The sequence below is a fragment of the Nicotiana tabacum genome, chromosome 5 (genome assembly GCF_000715075.1).
Source record: "Nicotiana tabacum cultivar K326 chromosome 5, ASM71507v2, whole genome shotgun sequence".
Lineage (NCBI taxonomy): Eukaryota > Viridiplantae > Streptophyta > Magnoliopsida > Solanales > Solanaceae > Nicotiana > Nicotiana tabacum.
The window spans coordinates 13,536,510-13,559,602 of NC_134084.1; the positions used below are offsets into that span (position 1 = coordinate 13,536,510).

At 42.1% G+C, this 23,093-nt stretch overlaps 1 pseudogene; it reads right to left on the reverse strand.

The window, feature by feature from the left end:
* The window catches only part of LOC142180693 (long-chain-alcohol oxidase FAO4A-like), a 74,302-nt pseudogene that overhangs the window by 16,114 nt on the left and 35,095 nt on the right, over window positions 1-23,093 (reverse strand).

The window sequence follows — 23,093 nt, forward strand, 5'->3', positions numbered from 1 at the left end:
TCCTTCTTTGGGACTGGTACCACATTGGCCAACCACTCGGGATACCGAGTGACCCGAATGACCTTCGATTGTAATTGCTTAATCACTTCTTCTTTGATCTTTACACTCATTTCTGTTTTAAATTTCCTTAGTTTTTGCTTGATCGGAGGGTATGCCGGGTCAGTGGGCAATTTGTGAACCACTAAATCGGTGCTCAATCCAGGTATATCATCATATGACCATGCAAAAACATCTTTGAATTCCCTGAGAGTTTCGATCAATTCTGCTTTGACATTCGGCTTAATGTGGATGCTAATTTTGGTCTCCTGGACGTTATCAGCGTCTCCTAGATTCACAGCCTCGGTGTCATTTAGGTTAGGCTTGGGTTTCTCTTCAAATTGGCTCAGTTCTCGGTTTATTTCTTCGAAGGCTTCCCCTTCGTCACATTCAGATTCATCGTCACAAACGACCTTTTGCATCATTGAGTCGGTTTCAGATTGATTTATTAGACTAGGTCGAAGATCCGCTGTGCATGCCATGTCATTAGGACCAGTAAAAAGAGAACTGTTCAGAAAGAACAAAACAAGAAGTTAAAATGGGACAAAAGAAAAGAACTTTATTAAATTTGCAGGATAAAAAGGGTTCACACTTTTACAAAACGAAAGTAAAATTGGGATTACACCCTTGAATAATCCGATCAAACAAACAAACAAACAAAACATTAATCAAAGCCTACTACCAAGACTCCCCTCGGACAGGAAGAGGAGTAACCGTCCAATTGTTGGTCTTGGCCTCAGGCCCCACAAATTGTATCTCTGCTCTGCTGGAACCTTCTCCAGCTTCCACCATACTGACATCCGCAAATAGCCTCTCACGACTCTGATTCAGGTCTTCACTTATGCCGATCAAAGGTCCTCGAATCTTTGGGATCGCTGACCCCTTGGCACTAGCTTTAACAAAAGACCTTGAGAGGCGTGGTACTGGTTTAGGCAGAGACCAGACTCTCTTCTTCATTTTTCGCGCTTGCTTCCTGTCTGCTGCGGTTGGTTTGAACCCCAACCCGAAAGTTTCCAGATTCTTAGGAAGGGAGACAGGTTGGACTATCCCTTGAAGTTCAACTCCCAGGCCTTTTCCCGGCACAAACCCATTACCCAGCATTTCTGATACCATCATGACCGTTGCGGCAGTCACCCTAGGGTGCGGGATGATTTCTCCTTCAGAAATTTTGTTGGCCGACCCTGTATCGAGAATCTGGTAGACCCAGGGACCCTTGTCATCAGTGGTCTCTATGAAAGGCACAATGGTTCCGCCCATGGTGCATGTTGTATCCTCGCCGTGCAACACGACCTCTTGTCTTTCCCACTCGAACTTCACTGTCTGATGTAGGGTGGAAGGCACCGCTTTAGCTGCATGAATCCAAGGTCGTCCTAACAGCAAGTTGTAAGATACCGTGGCGTCCAATACCTGGAATTCCATGGTAAACAGGACCGGGCCAATGGTCAGTTCAAGTACAACATCCCCCACAGTGGCTGTTCCGTTTCCGTCAAACCCCCGGACACAGATGCTATTCTTCCGGATTCTTCCACGGTCAATCTTTAACTGGTCCAGGGTGGATAATGGACAAATATTGGCGCTTGAGCCATTATCCACCAATACTCGGGTTACCACCGAGTCTTCACATTTTACAGCTAGGTATAGAGCTTTGTTATGCTCCGTACCTTCCACCGGCAGGTCATCATCTGAGAATGTCACTCTGTTCACCTCGAAAATCTTGCTAGCAATGGTTTCCAGGTGGTTTACAGAAATCTCACTGGGTACATGGGCCTCGTTCAATATCTTTAACAGGGCCCGACGATGTTCCTCAGAATGGAGGAGTAATGACAATAGTGAGATCTGGGCAGGTGTTTTTCTCAGCTGCTCAACCACAGAATAGTCTTGTACTTTCATCTTCCTCAGGAAGTCTTCGGCCTCTTCTTCTGACACTGGCTTCTTGGTTGCCACTGGGTTTGTTTTTCTTAACTCCACCGGAGCAAAGCATCGACCTGATCGAGTCAGCCCTTGCGCTTCACAACTGACTTCTTCCACCTGTTTTCCTTGGTATGTCACCACTGCTTTTTCATATTTCCAGGGCACAGCCCTGCTGTCAAGCATTGGCAGTTGGACCACCGGCTTTATGGTCACCCGTTCTCTACATACCCCTTTCAACATGACTGTCGGTGTGGGCAGGATCCCTGGTATTACCAACTTGCTTGGCTCGGGTTTGCTTGCTATGACGGACGGGCTCTTCCCCCATATTACTACCGGCTTGATGCCTTCTCCCTGCGACTGTAAATTTGTTTCTCCACTGGTTACGACTTCTTTTGGGTCAGCTTGGATCATCATCACTGTTTGTGAGGGTTTTCTTAATTCTCCTCCCTCACACACCAACTCAATCATGTGAGTTTCGTGGTGCGCTGGCAGTGGGTTTTGGTTGATGTTAGGAGCCTCCGGTGTCTGGACCTCGATCTTATTGGTGTCAATAAGATCCTGTATGGCATGCCTTAACTTCCAGCACTTCTCGGTATCGTGCCCGAGCATCCCTGAACAGTACTCACAACTGATTGAACGATCCAAATTCTGAGGCGGGGGATTTGGTTCCCGAGTATGGACAGGACTAACCAGACCCAATTGCCGCAGCTTGTGGAACACAGCGGTGTAGGTTTCTCCCAGTTCGGTGAAGGTTCTTTGCTTCCACAACCTGTCATTTCTGGCATCTGGATTTCCCCTGAAACCTGCCCCTGAAGGATTTCTATATGCCCTTGGTGGAGGGTAAGTGTTTTGTGGTGGTGCATATATGTTCTGGGGAGCCGGTGCGCGCCATTGTGGGCGAACCGGAGGCTGAGTGTATACCTGGGCTTGGTGTACGGAACAATGTGGTTCTCGAGGTGGATAGAAATTTTGTGGTGGGTTGTATGGGTAGTTTGACCTGTGAGGCCTGGGTTGGTTGTAGTGTGGCCTGCCAGCCCTGGACCAACTGCCTGCCTCGATCGTGGCAACCTCTTCTTTCTTTCTTCTTAGCGCACCTCCCGTGCCGCTTTGAATAGCCTGGGTTGTGGCCTTAAGTGCCGAATAGTTTAAGATCTTGTCCGACCTCAAACCTTCTTCTATCATGACCCCTATTTTGACCACCTCGTTGAAAGATTTTCCAACCGTTGTCACCAAGTGACCAAAGTAGGTTGGATCCAATGTCTGCAAAAAGTAGTCTACCATCTCTCCCTCTCTCATGGGAGGATCGACCCTAGCTGCTTGTTCTCTCCAGCGGAACCCGAACTCGCGAAAACTTTCCCCGGGTTTCTTCCCAGTTCTCAATAACGTGAGACGGTCAGGGACTATCTCCAGGTTGTACTGGAAATGACCTATAAAAGCCTGCGCCAGATCATCCCACGTGTACCACCTGCTGAAATCTTGCCTGGTATACCATTCCAGTGCAGATCCACTCAGACTTTGGCCGAAATAAGCTATCAAAAGCTCATCCTTGCCTCCTGCCCCTCTCATTTTGCTACAGAATCCCCGCAAATGTGCCATGGGATCACCGTGCCCTTCATATAAATCAAACTTGGGCATCTTGAACCCAGCCGGGAGTTGGACATCCGGGAAAGGGCACAGATCTTTGTATGCCACACTGACTTGATTGCCCAGCCCGTGTAAGTTCCTGAAGGATTGCTCCAGGCTTTTGAACTTTCTCAACACTTCATCCTGTTCAGGGGCCTTGACCAGCTTCTCAACCTCTGCCGGTACTTCCAACTGTAGATTGTAAGCCTGTGGTTCGGGTGCATGGAATGTAGGCTCAGGGGGATAGTATTGGGTGTCATGAGCCTGAAATAACGGCTCACTAGTCGTTCGCTGTAAAGGGGCTGATGTAGGTCCCACAAAAATGGGAATATTGGGTGTTGGGAGAGGTTGATGGGGTGGTGGAGCTTGGGAATCATGAGGGCTTCTTTCTTGATGATAGAGGGGATTTGGGCGGCTTGTGGAAGGGCCAGAGTGAGGGTACTCCGGCATGTGTCCCAGTGTCTCAGGGCTCTTTTGCGTTTTGGCCAGGGCTAGCTGCATTGCATGCATCTCTAGTCCCATCCTTTCAATCTTTTCCATTGCCTCTTTTAGCAACTGGCTCATCGGCCTTTCTTCCTCATTACTATTCTCTGAAGTAGTCATGCTTGTTGCTACCGGTCCTTTGGATCTGGTTTGGTATGAATGTGTTGCCAGAATTCTTTAACAACTAACTGTCTGGTATCAGACAACAACAAACTTTGTTAGTGTTAGAGCTTAACAGATTTGATCATAACACATAGAGGATGCAATGCACCTAGGCAGTTAATCGTTTCTACATGCTTTGCCTCAAACAACATACGTCATCCCGGTTTGCTCATTCATCCCTTTTTAAAGTACTTTGGGAAACCCTGTGTTTTATTTTGTATTTTTGTTTTTATTTATTAAAAGCGGTCGAATCTTATGGGGATTGCCTACGTATCACGTCCCCGCGTGAATCAGACCAGGCGTAGTTCTGCCTTAAAGTAAAGAAACACACAATTCTTGTGAAATCATTGAATTCATTCTCAAAATTTTGCTATTACAAATTACATCAAGCAAGGAATAGCAACAGTACAGACTCCACGGTTTTAAACTCGGTTTAACGAAAAAGAAAACAACATATGGAAAAACAACCAAAGCCAAATAAACAGGACTTGACCAAAACTAATTCTCCAATTTAAGGGGCCGCGAGGCATCATCCGGCCTTTTCGCGGCTCTAGGTGTAAGGTCTCTTTGCAAGCTCTTCAACTCGTTCATAATCCGGTGGACGCAGCCCATGATGGAAACAAGGAGGGTCTTCCGAGGTGTTCGCTCATATGCCAAGCATTTCATGTAGATGTAATGCCCTATTTCATCAATCCTTCCCCGGATGTTGTCCCTTGCTGTGAACAAATGCCTTATCTGTTGGTTCTTCAATCCCAGTGTTTGCGCATTGTTGGCAAGCTGATCCTGGAACATCTCCATTTGCCTTTCCATTCTGGTCATTGCATCGTAATATTGCCTTCTGTCGGCTTGGGCATTTCGTGTTTGCTTGAGGATCCTTTCTCGAAGAGAGGCATTCGTTTCCCTTAATGTCCCGATGCTCAGTTCATACTCCCTTATGACTTGTTGCAGGCGCTGCCTCCGAGCCATCGCACCCTTTGCCCACTTGGTTCGCAATTTTGCTGTGCTGGCCCTGGCTTTTTCCAAATCTTCCTGGCATTCCGCAACCTGATCTTTTAACCCTGCTATCAATCTTTTATCTGCCCGGCTTCCTAGCTGGCTATTAGCCTCTTTTTTCATTCTCCGGATCTGAGCTTTGAGGATCTCGCCTTCTCTGATTAACTTGTTCTTTTCTCCCTTGTGGGTAGCAGACTGTAATTGGCACTCAAACTTCATATCCTGAACTTGTTGCTTCAGTTTGCCTGCTTTGACAAGATATTCCTGCTCTTTGGCCAACCAGCCCCACTGTTCTTGTGAAGATTTGGCAAATTCTTGCAGGTGAGGTCTTTTGGTCAGTCTTCCAGATGATGTCTCCCCTTTGTACCAGGCCTGATACCCGGGCGAAACTTCCCCTTTTGCCCGATTCATTACACAAGTATTTGCTTCTAAGTATTGACATTGGCTCCAAATTTGACGAACCCTTGCTTCAGGAAACTGGCCGTCGGGACTGATCTCGATTACCTGGATGCTCAGATCCTCGTCTTTCGGCACTATCTGATACCTCCCAAGTTGCCTTAAAACCCGATGCGGCGCGTATGGTTGAATACTTTTAAGTCCCATTAAGAGAAAATGGGGCCTGGCTGCTGGCATGTATATGACTTCATCGATCGGTAGCCACCCTAGCGCCCACTGTATTTGACTGGTGTTGAGGGTATGGAAATATGAGGTCCATGCTATAACTCCTTCTGGTAGGTAGGTTTCATCAACTCTGGTATAGAACTCCTCTATGCAGGTCTTTCCAGCGGATCCATGGCTCAGAAACTGGGCTCGGTGACATAGGTGTTCGATCATCCACATTTGCAACAACAAATTGCAACCCTCGAAAAAGCTTCCTCCGGCTTTGCAAGAAGTGAGTGCCTGGAATATATCAGATACTATCATGGGCGCCAACGTACTATCACTCTGTGTGAGCAACGTACTGACGACCCCTGCTATCTTTATGTCAATATTCCCATCTTTTCTTGGGAATACTAGTAGTCCTAAGAAAGTTATCATGAAAGCAATTCGTCTATGTTCTTCCCACTTTTGGCGATTACCTTTGCTGCACAACTGGTTTTCTGGCTTGTTGAATCCTCCTATGTGACCATATCTTTGATATATGAAACTCATGCTGCAAAAACCTTTTGCCAAGTCAGGGTTATGAATTGTTCTGACTATCTTTAAGGAGTCCAGGAACCGGTGTATTGCTACAGCTCTTGGAGCAATCAGATATTTGTGCCTCAAAGGAGTCTCAGTGCTGCCGATATACCCTGCTATTTCTTCCAAAGTTGGGGTGAGTTCAAAATCTGAGAAACGGAAGACATTGTGCGCAGGATCCCAGTGGGGGACTAGTGCCCTTATGATATCTCCTCGTGGCCTGATATCCAACAAACTCGTGAGGCCTTTCAGATACTTCTTGATTTCGTCATGCCCCTCTTTGCCCAAATCATTCCACCAGAGCCGCAATTGGAGGGGAATTTTATTCATGATTGAAAAGGGTTCATTCGGAATCGTGCTCATTCTGCACATTTATTAATAAGATTTTAACAAACGACACTTATCCTGATAAAACAAAAATATATGCGATTTTTTGTGAATTTTCGTATATATATATAAAAACTTTCTAAAGAAGTCAATAACGGAAAATATTTTGGATTTTTGTTTCGAAAACTGGGAGCCTGAAAGGACTTTTCTAGACCTTTAGCAAGATAAATACTTTTGCCACAAATAAAGATATATATACATTTTGAAGTAAAGCAAAACTTTTGAATTTTTCATATATATATATATATACATATATTTGCAACAAATAATAAAAGTAAAGACAACACAAGACTTTTTTTTATTATTATTTTCATAAAAAAAAACCATTTTAAAAATAAGATCTCTTTTTTTTTTTAATTTTTATGACAAGACAAACTCTATATTTCTATTGATATTTTATTTTTTGAAAATTTTTAAAACCGAACAACGACTTCTTTTTTTTCAAAATTTTGGCAGAGTTTTGACAGTAAACAATCAATTCCTAACCGTTATTTCCCTTTTTTTTCACAATATTCCAAATATTCAAACACCGGTCAGCATGCGGGCATGAGACAAATAAATGCACGGAAAACAATAGGATGCGTCAGAATGGCCTTTTCATATCAGGTTGCTAGTCCTAGACGGACCCAACCCCTGTGTTGAGTCCCCTAAGTCATATGCAACATGATGCAAATAAGCGTTCCTACTAGGGATCCGGCATGAAGTCACGTTATTCTATGTTCAAAACCTGGGTCGGTGTTCTAGACAGTGTACCCGAGCAGACAACTCGAGTTGAGGAAGGAGCTCCTTTCCGGGAACCAAAAGGCCAGCCGGCTTAGAAACTTTCCGAGCCTCTTTTATTTAGGGTATGGCACTAACAGAATAGGGAGTCTCAACCAGTGAGCACATCCCCGGAGGTAAGAAGAGAAAGGTTTCGGCACAGTTTATATACAGTTCCAATAATATCAAAGCGGTAAAAGCATCATTTAGCACATTAGGCTCAGGACATGTAATAATCAGATAAAAAATAAATCCAAATAATAACAATTATTCTAAGCTCGAATTCTTAACCCTGAACCAGTGGTTCTGGGTTATAATCCCCAGCAGAGTCGCCAGAGCTGTCACACCTCCTTTTTCCGTACCCGCGAGGGGACAAGGGAGTTTTTTCCAATTAAAGGACAATCGAAAGGGGATTTATTTGTTTATTTCAGAGTCGCCACTTGGGAGGTTTAGGGTGTCCCAAGTCACCAATTTTAATCCCGAATCGAGGAAAATAATGACTCTATATTACAGTCTGCATACCAGAAATCCGGATAAGGAATTCTGTTAACCCGGGAGAAGGTGTTAGGCATTCCCGAGTTCTGTGGTTCTAGCACGGTCGCTCAACTGTTATATTCGGCTTGATTATCTGATCTTATACAAGTGTGAACTTGCGTGCAAAATTTAACTTTTAACCGCTTTTGTCATTTACTGTTTTTATCAAGAATTGCAACGTTGTGAAAATGTATCTCGAACCGCGTTACAATCAATGTACCCGTGGTCGTCGACACACTTTGACTCCGTTGAGATTTGGATTTGGGTCACATCAAATGTGCACCCGAGTTTAAGGAAATTAAATTATTAAAGGCGCGCCTAAAGCGACTAGCGTATTTATTTTGGGTAAGACCGTGGAATTTTACTAAACGATCCATCCCGAAGTCCAAATAATTTTTTAAAGCAAATATTTACTGAGGGCCCCGCAATTTGTATTTTATTTGGCGAGGCTCATCTCATTCTTATTATTTTTTTTTAAAAATGAAATTGCAACGTCATGGACACGCATCTCGAACCACATCACAATCAATGTACCCGTAATTAGAAATACATTTCGAATCCGTCGAGATTTGGATTTGGGTCACATAAATGTGCACCCGAGTTTAAGACGGTAAGGTTTATTAAAGCGTGTCCTAAAGAGACTAACGTGTTGTTATTTTAGGAGGGTTGTGAGATTTGCTAAACAACCCGTCCTGGAAACTAAATGCTTCAATAATATACATTTAACAAGGGCCCCGCATATGCGCGTTTTGTTTATTTTCATCGAGGCTCATCTCGTTCTTATTTTAAAAGGATATCCTATAGCAACTACGTTTCTTGTCGTGTTTGTCTCTATCAATTGAAAACAGTAGATAATCCTAATTAATTACATGCTTGCAAGTTGTTTGTAATGGAATTCGGAAATGCTTAGCAAATCGGGACCGAAGCTGCGTGCACAGTCGGCTAAACAAATAATCATGGGCCCAAATCCAGCCCACGCGCGGTTGGCCAGACCTGGGCCACTGCTCGTTCGATGCGGGCCTGCCTGGTCTGTCTTCGACCTGGGCTCGACCTTCATGAGGTTGAGGCCCTGAATTTGTGTTCTTTATCTTGAAACATGATTTTAAGAGTCATATATGGCAATTTATTGGAAAGGAAAGAACTTAATTTACAGTGTACAAGTTTCATGCTTGGACTACATTACAGCATATATGGCAAAGTAAACTAAATCTGAGATGCAACCTAATTCATTGAGACCACTTTTATCTAACAACATACATATATAATTATCATTCGATACCCTATATTGACCTCAACTAGGCTTGTTAGCTAACTTCAGTATCCCAAAATATGAGCTATTAGACATTACATGACGTTCAACACAACAGTACATGTATATAAACAACATCTGCAGATCTTCTCTTTTATACTCATTGCTCAAACTTTCGAGTTACATTGGTAGTGTAATTGTGTACCTGGTATGGAGGACAAAGAAGGAAGGAATGATCAGCTAGGCAGTATGCAGTAAACACAGCAACAACAGATACTCAGCAACAACACAGCAACAACCAACTAAACCAAATGTTTTCCATAGCCACAGACAACCAACAATGATCTCCCAGAATACAAGGACTAGCAAGTAGTCGAGTGCCAAGCCAGTAATCTCAGGAAAGAGTAAAGAAATAGCAGCAGTAACTGAGGGTTCAAATGCAGTAAAACCACCAGTTTAATCAACCACAAACAACTCAGTCAATGCAAGCAACAGAACTTGGCCAAGACAGATTGACCAAAATGCATTCTTATACCACTTTCAGGCAGTGTTTGGTTACAATGTCTTACTCGAGCCTCTCTTATGTTTTCAATCTTTTCTTTTAACTCACCACTCTTTCTTAAGACTTAAAGATTCCAGCCTTAAGACTAAAAATTCCAACCTTTTGTTTTCTCTTTTTCTGAAGACTAAAAGTCCAGCCCTTTTTCAGTTCTCAAATGGCCTATTTATAAGCCAAAGTGACCAAGTGCAGCTAAGCTGCCCCCATGCTGCAACTTGCAGCCTGCCCCTACCCTGTTAAACCCATGCTTGAGCATCTCTTGGTGCCAGCCCCCTTTGTTCCCCACGCCTGGTTTATTCTTTAATCAAGGATTAGGGGCTTATTTTAGTATTCCTTTTAAACCCATACTCTTGTGTCTTGTCCCCCCATTGGCATTAGTTTAATCCTAATTTAGTACCCCATTTGTCAGCTCACTTAAACTAATTACTTCTGTTCTTTTTAACACCCCAGAATACCCCTGTCAACCTTGATTATTACTGCCCCTGCCTATTGCAGCATCAGGGCATTTTTTGAACTGATGAAAGTTCGAACTCAAGACTGCCTGGGCTGAACCTTTTCAGTCAGTTTTATAGTGCAAACAAACCATTTCAAACAATGCTGGGGCATACAGTCAGTGACAAAGCTCAATTAGTCATGCGACCTTATTAGCTCATTCGATTTATTAGTTATAGAAAGCTAATCGACGATATTTATCGAGTCGACTATACTAATTATAACAGGTAATAATCAATCGCTCACATAAACAATATGTTTAGGGACCTAAAGGGCATCAGACAATTCTGTGTTCAATAACTGGGAACCTATATAAGTTTATTCATTTGACGACCAATCTAATCTAACATGTTCATCACAGAGTACATTCAAAATACACACATAGAAAATCAACCGACCAAAGAAAAAGGTCTTTAAAGAGATGAAAGAAATCCGAATGAAAAATAACAAAAATAACAAACAAACCCAACGAAACATGCTGACCACTTAATTAAAAACTAACACAAAAGAAAGGAAAACGTACCGAAAATGTTTAAATCACACAGACCCAAATCTGATTCATCTTCGAACTTTGAGGCCGAACAAACTTTAATCAGGGTGTTCTCACATGAGAACACCTTGATTAAGGTCTATTAGACCTCAAACCCATGTCCAAACCGGCCGGATTCCCCAGGTGCGTGTGTTCTAAAGTCTGGATTTCTAGATCTGATTTTTAGGGAGTTGTGGGTAGATTCGGACCAAACCAAGCTTGGTTTGGTCACGAGGAAGGTCAGGGGAGTGTCTGGTATGAAGATAAGGTGGTTTGGCATAGATCCGGGTTCGACTCAAATCTTCAAATGAAGATTCGAGACGAACGAAAGTGATTCGAGGCTCGTGGTTAGTGGATTCGTGTTCAGGACAATGAGGTGGTCCTAGGGTGTTCAGGAGGCGGTCATCGGCGTTCATGCCGCCGGCTTTAATGGCGAGGGATACTGGGGCGGCTGCTAGGGTTCGAGGATGAGAAGGGGTTGTGTTTGGGACGAGGGTGTACAGTGGGGAAGGCGGGGTTTGGTTTGGGGGGCGTGGGGTGTAATGGAGAGCTTATATATGTATTGAGGATTTAGATCCTGGCCGTTGGATCAATGGGGATCTATGGCCAGGATCCATCCACTTAGGAAAGACGGTGTCGTTTGGGCGTGATGGTGGGTGAGACCGGGTAAAGGGCATGGATCGGGCCATGTTGACGGGTTTAGAGGAGGGCCTGGATCCGTTGGATCAATGGGGTTGGACGACTTAGATCATCTTGCCTGAAACGACGTCGTTGAGGCGAGTTGAACAGCCTGATCTGGACCGTTCGTTTGAATCAGATCAACGGTTTTGGTAGGGATGCCAATACGGCGTCGTTTGAGTCCGTGTTTGGGCAGGCTTGTTTTGGACTGGATCATAGTGCTGGTTTGGGCCTGTTTTATTTCATTTCTTTTGGGCCCAAACCGGTTTTCCCTCACTCTTTTACTTTTTTTTTTCTTTTTTTTCTTTTTAATAATAATAAATAAAATAGTGTAATTAAAATCAACAACACTGTAACATTTCCACATAATTATCACAAAAATATTTAAGTAAGTTAAATCACAACCTAGAACGAACGACACACATATATTCATATTTTTGAATTTTGTTTTAACGACACATATATTTTATATATATATATTTTTTTGTATTTTCGTTTGATAATGACTAGATGCAAAATGGACAGACCCACAAACACATGTCACGGACAGATCGAAAAATTGTACAGCGAAACCATTTGTCACTATTTTTATTTTCTTTTGGAGTGATTGTCCGTAAAGCAAAAATCACGTGCTTACAATGATGAGATTCGTTAGGATTTTGCTACGTGGAAGATGAAACGAAGGGAAGGAGGGACCATAGGGGACCAGTGCTTACGTGGAGTACCGGATTATGGGTGATTTCCGGCGGGTTTGGGGTGGCTGGGCTCGGCAGAAGTGAGATGAGAGAGGGGTGGATGCGGCTGATCTATGATGGGTTTTTAGGTTTAGGGTTTCTTAATATTAGATTTATATATTAAGTAGGGAAGAAATAAGGGTTGTTGGATTAGATAGAATGAATGACTAGGATTTAAAAAAGAAATGAGGCGGTTCAGTAGGTTAAGCGGACGGGTCAGCTGGGTTGGGCTACTTGGGCGGATTTGGGGGTAATTTTGGGGCAATTGGGCTCAAATTTAGTGGGTTCTAACTCTTTTAAGTCTAATAATTAGAAACTTGAACTTTTCTTTTAAAAAATAATTTAAAATTAATTCTAATTAATTAAAGTAAAATATATAATACTACGAAACAATATATTTTTTTATATGAATTATTATATTCGAAATAAGAGTGAAAATCATGGTAAAAACAAAATATATGGCTAAAAAAACTTAATAGCCTAAACTAAATAGAAATAAGGTAAAACATGAAACTATATATATATTTATTATTATTTTTTGTATTTTTTAAGGATTATACTAAAAATAAAAATATAAAAACCATGGCAAACTTAACATAATACTACTATAAAAATACTAATGAACTTAAAAAAAAATTAAAAAAAAAAACAAAAACAAGCATATCTAATAAGATAAATTGAAATTTTCTTCTTCTTTTTTTTTCTTTTTTTAATTTGATTTGAAATTAAAAATAAAATAGGCTAAAATTACATAATAACTCAAGTAGATATTTTAAAACATAAAGTTACTAAAACTAACTTTAAAACTATGCGAGTCAAAAATTACATGTCTACAGCTACCCCTCTTTGACGGGAAACACCAAGTGTTTTCGGACAAAGAACGATAAGACATGTTTTTTTGACTCGAACCTTATTTAGAGAGACAAAAACTAAAGAAAAGAGAATGTGACCGAGCCCTGGTGTCTGAGCTGCCTACATATCATCGGCTATAAAGGAATCAGGTCACGTGTAGTTTAGAGTGAGAAAAGCGATGGAGTATACCGAGGTGGAGAGCCAAGTGAAGTGCCATCGAGGTTCCGGTCCGCGGTTCCTGCCATTACATCAAAAATAAAAGGGAAAAATTACGGCAAAAGTAAAAAAAGAATAAAAAATCCTATCTACTTCTTGTCTTGAATCTTCCGTGAATCTCTACTTGATCTTCAATTTGCAATTGAGAAAGGGACCCTATTCTTCAGGCGGGCTCCTGAGGCTTCTTGAATTTGCGAATTGAAGATAACTCTGAAATGAATTCCCTCGTTCTCTAGGTGGGCGCCTACCAATAACTTGACTTTGGTATAAAATGAGTTCCCTCGTTCTCCAGGTGGGTGCCTGATTTCCAAAACTTGAATTGTATTCCCTCGTTATCCAGGTGGGCGCCTGATTGCCAACAACTTGAATCCAGGTGGGCGCCTGATTGCCAACAACTTGAATTGTATTCCCTTGTTATCCAGGTGGGCGCCTGATTACCAAAACTTGAATTGTATTCCCTCATTATCCAGGTGGGCGCCTGATTACTAAAACTTGAATTGTATTCCCTCGTTATCCAGGTGGGCGCCTGATTACCAAAACCTTGAAACTGTATTCCCTCGTTATCCAGGTGGGCGCCTGATTGCTACAAAACAGTCAAAACAAAAGAAATTTTTCTGCCCCAGTTTGGAGATCTGGGCATATTTGTGAATGTTAATCGGATCATGTTACCTACAGAGCTCTAAGAATTTAAAAGCTAAATCCCATTATCTAGGAGGGCCCTGAAAACTTCGAATTAAATCTCGTCTTAAGAGTGATAACTTTAAAGCTAAATTATATTTTCTAAAGGGAGAACTTACGCTAAAACTTAAAATTAAATCCCATTATCCAGGAGGGTCCTGAGAATTTAAAAACTAAATCCCATTATCCAGGAGGGTCCTTTAAAAACTAAATCCCATTATCCAGGAGGGTCCTGAAAATTTTAAATTAAATCCCATTATCCAGGAGGGTCCTAAAAATTTAAAAACTAAATCCTATTATCCAGGAGGGTCCTGAAAAATTTAAATTAAATTCCATTATCTAGGAGGGTCCTGCGAATTTCAAAACTAAATCCCATTATCCAGGAGGGTCCTAAAAATATTTTTTTAAAATTAAATCCTATTTTCCAAGAGGGTCCTGAAAATTCAAAAACTAAATCCTATTATCCAGGAGGGTCCTAAAAGCTTTTAAAGTTGAATCCCATTATACAAGAGAGTCCTGAAAATTTAAAAACTAAATCCTATTATCTAGGAAGGTCCTAAAAATTTAAAAACTAAATCCCATTATACAGGAGGGTCCAGAAAAGTTGAGAATGAACTTACCTGAGCCATGCTCTCGTCTTGGAGGATTCTAAACAGAATTTCTTGCCCCTGAACCATGCCTTTTTTCATGGGAGGTCCCTGTGGATTAAGCAATTTTCTTGCCCCTATTTCAGACAAATGTAATCTTGTTAGTTTGAAAACGTGGTGGTTAGTTTGTGGCATCATTGCTGAGTGTCTACTTCCGCCATTGCCAAGCTTCATTCTGATTAGTTGCTTCGGGCTAGCAAGAAGTTGTTTGACCTTTTGATTGGAACTGGACCACAAAACCTCTGCATGACCTGAATCTCTCACACTCACTTGTTGCATTGTGTTTTCATTTTGAAAGTTGTTGAATCCTTGTATTTTCTCAAAATTCAAGATTCACTTGATTGCCTGAACCTCAGTTATCACCATACTGCTTATTCTAAATCAAGTCAATTGTGATGTGCCTGGCCGGACTCCGCTTTGTGCAATTTAGAAGCTGGTAGTAGGCTTTGAAATCCTTTCCTGCTTGTTCAACAAGGGCTGACTCAAAAGAGACCCATAAAGATAGACTCAAAGAACAAAGTGAAATAAATTTTGACAAAAGGAACAAAGGAAAATTTTGAGCACAGATGACTATATGAAGAAGAATGAGAAAAGAAGACTTATCTGAGGGAAGCAGCTAGCTCCAATGATCATGACATGCATTTTGGATTGATCAGCCTAATCCGTCCAACCAATCATATTTTCAGTTCATGTCCTGTCTGCATACTTCAAAATCGGGCTTTCACATATCCAAATTCTCTGTAAAGTCATGAGCCTCATTCGACTTGTAGTGCCCCAAAGGATTTTCACCAACAAGCCTCTCTCATTTGTTCATCTCTCAACTCACCATCGCCTTATGGTGCCCGCGAGGGTTTTCACCAATAAGACTCTCTCATTTTAAATTTTCTCTCAGCTCACCATCGCCTTACGGTGCCCGTGAGGGTTTTCACCAATAAGACTCTCTCATTTATTCAATTTTCCTTTGTGCCCATGATCAAAGTGTTACCCATGATGTAAATCATACATCTGTCTTGCTTGACCTGGCATCCTCGAAGATTGATCAGAAGGTCTTTCTTTGGACCCTAATGTAGGCTTTTGGACAGGGTTAGAAAGAAAGGATGGCATGAAGGCTCAAACTAATTTAAGATGAAAGGGGTTAAAATTACAACTTTTGGAATTAGATCTTTTCAAAACCCAAACTTCTGCCCCAGTTTCTTTGGGTCTGGGGAATTTTTATTTTTATTTTGATGGGACCGAACCGTGAGACTGCCTACGTATCCTTAAAAGGAATCAGGTCGAACGTAGTTCCAAAGGAAGTTGTTTGTTTTTGTTGCTTTTCTTTTCTTTTCTTTTTTCTTTTTTCTTTTTTTTTCTTCTTTCTTCTTTCTTTTTTTCTTTTTTTCTTTCTTTTTTTTTCTTTTCTCTTTTTTTTCTTTTTCTTTCTTTTTCATTCTTCTTATTTTTCATTCATTCATTCATCATCATTTTTTTTCGTTCTCTAATTTTGTTCCTGATTCCAAAATAGGGGTATGAAAGAAAATAAATAAAGCTCAAAATAAAGGATGAAAGTGTTTGGGTAGCGGAACAAAATGCCCTCATCATTTCAACATTGAACATGCCAAGTACAAAATACAACTGAAGGTATGCAAAGAAATCATACATAGTACCTCTTAACTGTATCAGAATTGATAGCCATATCTACACATTTGCCTTCTATGTCTGTTAAATACAAAGCACCATTGGGCAACACTCTTGTCACAACGAATGACCCCTGCTAGTTTGGGGCGAACTTGCCTTTGGCTTCCACCTGATGAGGAATGATGCGTTTCAATACCATCTGGCCCACTTCAAATTTTTGAGGACGCACCTTTTTGTTGTATGCTCTTGTCATTCTCTTCTGATACAATTGACCATGACATACTGCAGCCAATCTTTTCTCATCAATCAAACTCAACTGCTCTAGTCGGGTTTTGACCCACTCATCATCATCAATTTCAGCTTCTGCAACGATCCGAAGGGATGGAATCTCAACTTCTGCAAGTATAACTGCCTCAGTTCCATATACCAGCAGATAAGGAGTTGCACCTACTGAAGTGCGGATAGTAGTGCGATAACCCAGTAAGGCAAAAGGCAACTTTTCATGCCATTGCCTAGAACCTTGCACCATCTTATGAAGTATCTTCTTTATGTTCTTGTTAGCAGCCTCAACAACCCTATTTGCCTTGGGGCGATACGGAGTGGAGTTCCGATGCTTGATCTTGAACTGTTGACATACCTATTTCATTAAATGACTGTTGAGATCAGCAGCATTATTTGTGATGATCACCTTGGGAATTCCGAACCGATAACTGATATTTGAATGAACAAAATCCACCACTACCTTCTTGGTCAAGTTACAGCTTCGACCCACTTGGAAAAGTAATCAATTGCCACCAGAATAAACCTGTGCCCGTTTGACACTGCCGACTCAATTGGTCCAATAACATCCATGCCCCAAGCAACAAATGGCCAAGGTGCAGACATTGTGTGTCACTCAGATGGGGGAGAATGAATCAAATCATCGTGTACCTGGCATTGATGACACTTGCGGACAAAACTGATACAATCCCGTTCCATGGTGAGCCAATAATAACCTGCTCGAAGTATCTTCTTTGCCAAAACATACCCGTTCATATGCGGTCCGCAAACTCCAGAATGCATTTCAGCCATGATAGTTGAAGCTTTTTTAGCATCTATGCACCTCAGCAGTCCTAAATCCGGAGTCTTCTTGTACAAGATTCCTCCACTGAAGAAAAATCCACTAGCCAGACGTCGAATGGTTCTCTTTTGGTCACCTGTAACATGTACTGGATATACCCTGACCTGATGTATTCATGATATCGTGGAACCAAGGTTCGCCATCGATTTCCTCTTCCACCACATTACAATAAGCATGTTGATCGTGAATTTGGATATGCACGGGGTCAACATAAGCCTTGTCCGGATGATGTAACATTGACGCCAGAGTAGCCAAGGCATCAGCAATCTCATTATGAATCCTGGGAATATGTCTAAATTCAACCGACCTGAATCGTTGGCAAAGATCATGCAGGCACTATCGGTACGGTATGAGCTTCAAATCTCGAGTCTCCCATTCTCTTTGAATCTGGTGAACCAACAAATCTGAATCTCCCAGAACAAGTATTTCCTGGACTCCCATGTATATAACTGACCTCAAACCCAGAATGCATGCTTCATACTCAGCCATGTTTTTGGTGCAATAAAATCGAAGCTGGGCTGTTACAGGGTAGTGTTGCCCTGTTTCAGAGATAAGTACAACCCCTATTCCGACACCTTTCATGTTAGCAGCTCCATCAAAGAAAGAGTTTCCAACCTGGCTTTTCATCACAGTCAACCTCGTAAGCACACATGACCTCCTCATCAAGAAAATAAGTCTTCAGTGGCTCATATTCATCATCCACCGGATTCTCGGCCAAGTGGTCGGCCAAGGCTTGGGCCTTCATCGCGGTCCGAGTCACATAGATGATGTCAAACTCTGTAAGTAAAATCTGCCACTTCGCCAGTCTTCCCGTGGGCATAGGCTTCTGAAAGATATCTTTAGAGGATCCATGCGGGAAATGAGGTAAGTAGTGTAGGATGACAGATAATGCTTCAACTTTTGTGCCACCCAAGTCAGGGCGCAACATGTCCTCTCAAACAGAGTGTACTTAACCTCATAGGGAGTGACTTCTTACTGAGATAATAGATTGATTGCTCCTTCTTTCCCGTGATATCATGTTGACCCAATACACAGCCAAAAGAATTATCAAAGACTGTCAAATAGAGAATTAAAGGTCTTTCTGGCTCTGGTGGGACCAACACAGGTGGATTCGACAAGTACCTCTTAATCTTATCAAATGCTTCTTGACATTTGTCAGTCCACTTGACCGCAACATTCTTCTTCAGCAGCTTAAAGATGGGCTCATAGGTTGTCGTGAGCTAAGAAATGAACCTGCTGATGTAATTTAACCTTCCAAGCAAACTCATCACCTCTGTTTTGTTCTTTGGAGGCGGTAACTCTTGAATGGCTTTGATCTTCGACGGATCTAACTCAATGCGCGTCTACTAACCACGAATCCCAGCAGTTTCCCAAATAGGACACCAAATGCATATTTCACTGGATTGAGATTGAGGTTGTACCTGCGGAGCCTTTGGAAAAACTTCCTCAAGTCCTTGACATGGTCAGACTGCTTCTTTGACTTTATGATCACATCATCTACATAAACCTCGATCTCCTTGTGTATCATGTCATGAAATATGGTGGTCATCGCCCTCATGTAAGTTGCCCCAGCATTCTTCAAACCAAATGGCATTATCCGATAACAGTATGTTTCCTATGGCGTGATGAATGTTGTCTTTTCTGCATCTTCCTCATCCATCAAGATCTGGTGATATCCCGTGTAACAGTCCACAAAAGACCCAATCTCATGCTTGGCACAATTATTGATCAGAATGTGAATGTTCAGCAATGGAAAATCATCCTTTGGGCTTGATTTGTTAAGATCACGATAATCAACACAGACCCTGGTCTTACCATCCTTCTTTGGTACTAGCACAACATTGGCTAACCAAGTGGGATATCGAGTGACTCGAATGACCTTTGCAGTAAGCTGCTTTGTGATTTCTTCTTTGATCTTCACACTTATATCAGTCTTGAACTTTCACAACTTTTGCTTGATAGGAGGGAATGCTGGATCAATTGGCAATTTGTGAACTACCAGATCAGTGCTCAAGCCCGGCATATCGTCATATGACCATGCAAAGACATCTTTGTACTCAAACAATGTTTTGATTATTTCCTCCTTAACTTGCGGTTCTAAATGCACACTTATCTTGGTTTCCCTAACATCATCCTGGTCCCATAAATTGATTGCTTCAGTCTCACTCAAATTAGGCTTTGGTTTTTATTCAAATTGTTTTAGCTCTTTACTGATTTCCTCAAATGCTGCTTCTTCATCATATTCTACTTCTTGGATTGTTATTTCAAAATTAGATTGGCTTTTAAGACTCGGCTGAAAACTCTTCATGCATGTCATATCACATCAACCAACATAAAAAGAACTGTACAAAAGAAAAAAGAACAATATAAAACACTATTAAGAATAACGAAAAACGAAAAATTGCATTTCATTGAAAATAAAAGGATAGAAGGGTTTGAACATCAAAACAAGCAAAAACTAAAAATCTGGATTACAACCCTGGAATAACCCAGATAACAGAAAGGAAAACAAAGCAAACTACCAAAACTCCTTCCTGGTGGGGAGAGGAGTAGCTTCCTAATTGCTAAGCTTCACATTTGGGACAACGAGCTGCACATCTGCTTTACTAGAGCCTTCACTAACTTCTACCATATTGACATCTTCGAACAGACTTTGGAACTTCTTGATCAGCTCTTCATCAACATCGACCACGGGTTTTGGGATTGAGGAGGTTGGAGGTTTTTCGGCCCCTAGATTAACAAAGACTTAGAGATGTGTGGGACGAGATTGGGGAGCGACTATACCTTCTGTTTCAGATTTTTAATCCTTTTCACGTCCTTCTCTGTGGGCATGAATCCCAAACCAGATGTACCAGGATTCCCACTGGGATGCACAATACCCTGCAAAGATGAGCCCAAACCCTTGCCCGGCACAAAACCATTCTTCAACATTTCATTTGCAACCATGACGGACGCGGAGGATAGCTTAGGACCCGGAATGCATTTTCCTTCAGGAATTTTCTCAACAGACACTATTTCGAAAGTCTGATAGACCCAAGGTCCCTTATCATCTTCAGCTTCGATTAACAGAACAATTGTATCATTACAAGCTGACAAGTCCTCGTCACCGTGCACGACTATTTCCTGCCTATCCCATTCAAACTTCACCATTTGGTGCAGAGAAGATGGGACTGCCTTAGCAGCATGTATCCAGGGCCTGCCTAATAACAGATTGTAGGAGACAGCCACATCTAACACTTGGAATTCCATGGTAAACTCAACAGGCCCTATCGACAATTCGAGCATTATATCTCCAACAGAATCTTTACCTCCCCCATCAAAGCCTCGAACACACACACTGTTCAAGTGGATTCTTTCGGTGCCAATCTTCAGTTTTTGTAGAGTAGACAGTGGACAAATATTCGCACTAGAGCCATTATCAATCAAAACCCCTGAGACAACAGAATTTTCACACTTCACGGTGAGATAAAGAGCTCGGTTGTGTTCTGTACCCTCCATAGGTAGGAAGTTCATCGTCCGAGAAAGTGATCCTATTTGCTTCGAAGATCTTGCCAGCTATCTTTTCCAAGTGGTTCACTGTGATCTTATCAGGAACGTGTGCCTCATTTAAAATCTTCATCAAAACCTTGCGATGTTCATCTGAATGTATCAATAAAGACAAAAGAGAAATCTGAGCTGGTGTTTTCCTAAACTACTCCACAATGGAATAATCCTTCACTTTCATCTTTTTCAGGAACTCCTCAGCCTCTTCCTCGGTGACCGATTTCTTTACTGGCATTGGGCTATCCTTGAATGGCTTGGCTCTCCTTAATTCTTCTGGGGTGAAATATCTCCCAGAACGAGTCAATCCCCCAGTTTCATTAATTTCTTCCTCTACTTATTTTCCTTTGTATGTCACTATCGCTTGTTTATAATTCCACGGAACAACCTTGGCATCCACCACTAGAAGCTGGGTTACTGGTTTAATGATGATAGAGGTAGAAGGGGCCCCCTTCACAACAATGACAGGCTTACTTGGAATCCCTGGTACTACCACTTTTGAACATTCCGGACTTTCCCTAACATCTTTTGACAGCCCTTTCACGACCAATAGTGGTGGTTTCAAATTGAGTGAGCTCGGCTTTTCTGTCACCCCTTCAACTATCAAGGGCTTCGCTTTGGTAGAGTCAGGAGCTTTGACCAAATTACTTTCACTGGCCCGAATCATCATGACGGACTTAGAAGACTTCCTGGGCTCCCCGTCCTTGTGAATTATTTCAAATAAATGTGTCTCTACATGGGCTGGCAAAGGGTTTTGGTTGATGTTCGGTGCGTCTGGGCTTTGGACTACAATTTGGTTGGTATCAATAAGCTCCCAGATTGCCGTTTTCAAACACCAGCACTTCTCTATGTCATGCCCTAGAGCATCAGAACAATAGGGACATCTTAAGGAATAGTCGAGGTTCTTTGGAGGGGGATTTGGTATCTTTGACTCAATCGGCCTCAAGACGTCCAACTGCCTTAACCGTTGAAACAAACTAGCATAAAACTCTCCAAACGGGGTAAAAGTTTGCTTTCGCTGCTGCCTCTCTCTTCTATACTCCGGCCTCGATCGAAAGTTTGATACAGTAGGGTTTTGGTAGGGTTGTGGAGGTGGATAGGTATTTTGTGTAGCTGGATAGGTATTCTGCGGAGCTGGAGCATGCCATTGCGGGTAAGGAGGGGGTTGAGCATATAAATGTGCATGGTGAACAAGGTATTGGGATGGCCTGACTGAGTATTGGGGGTTTTGCGGGGAAAAGTAATGTTGAGGTGGATTATATAGAGCTTGGGCGTAGGCTTGAGGTCGGGGTCGAGGATGGGTGTATTGATGAGGTAAACCCCTTTGGCCATGCCATGATCCAGAGACAACCATAACGACATCTTCCTTCTTCTTCTTGCCTAGCAAACTTCCGGTACCACTCTGGATTGCCTGGGTGGTTGCTTTTATAGCAGAATAACTCATGATCTTACTCGACTTGAGCCCCTCTTCCACCATTTCTCCCATCTTCACCACATCATTGAAAGACTTACCAATGGCTGAGATCAAGTGGCCATAGTAAGTGAGCTCCAGGGCTTGAAGAAAGTATTTAACCATCTCGTCCTCTTCCATCGGAGGATTGACTCGTGCAGCTTGCTCCCTCCATCGGAACCCATATTCTCTAAAGTTTTCACTAGGTTTCTTTTCCACCTTGGTCAGAGATAGGCGGTCTGGAACAATGTCTTAATTGTACTGAAAGTGCCGGGCAAAGGCCTGAGCCATATCGTCTCAGGTGTACCACCTGCTGGCGTCCTGGCGGGTGTACCAATCTAAAGCTGCCCCACTCAGACTTTGGTTAAAATATGCCATCAGTAATTCGTCTTTTCCCCCGGCGCCTCTTATTTTACTGCAATAACCTCTCAAATGAGCTACAGGATCCCTATGTCCGTCATATAAGTCAAACTTGGGCATCTTGAACCTGGCAAGCAATTGGACATCGGGGAACAAACACAAATCCTTATAGGCCACACTCACTTGGTTTCCCAACCCTTGCACATTTCTCAATGATTGCTCCAAACTCTGTACTTTCCTAAACATCTCTTCTTGCTCTGCGTTCTTGGGTAGTTTGTCAGTTTCAACATGAGGCTCAAATTGGG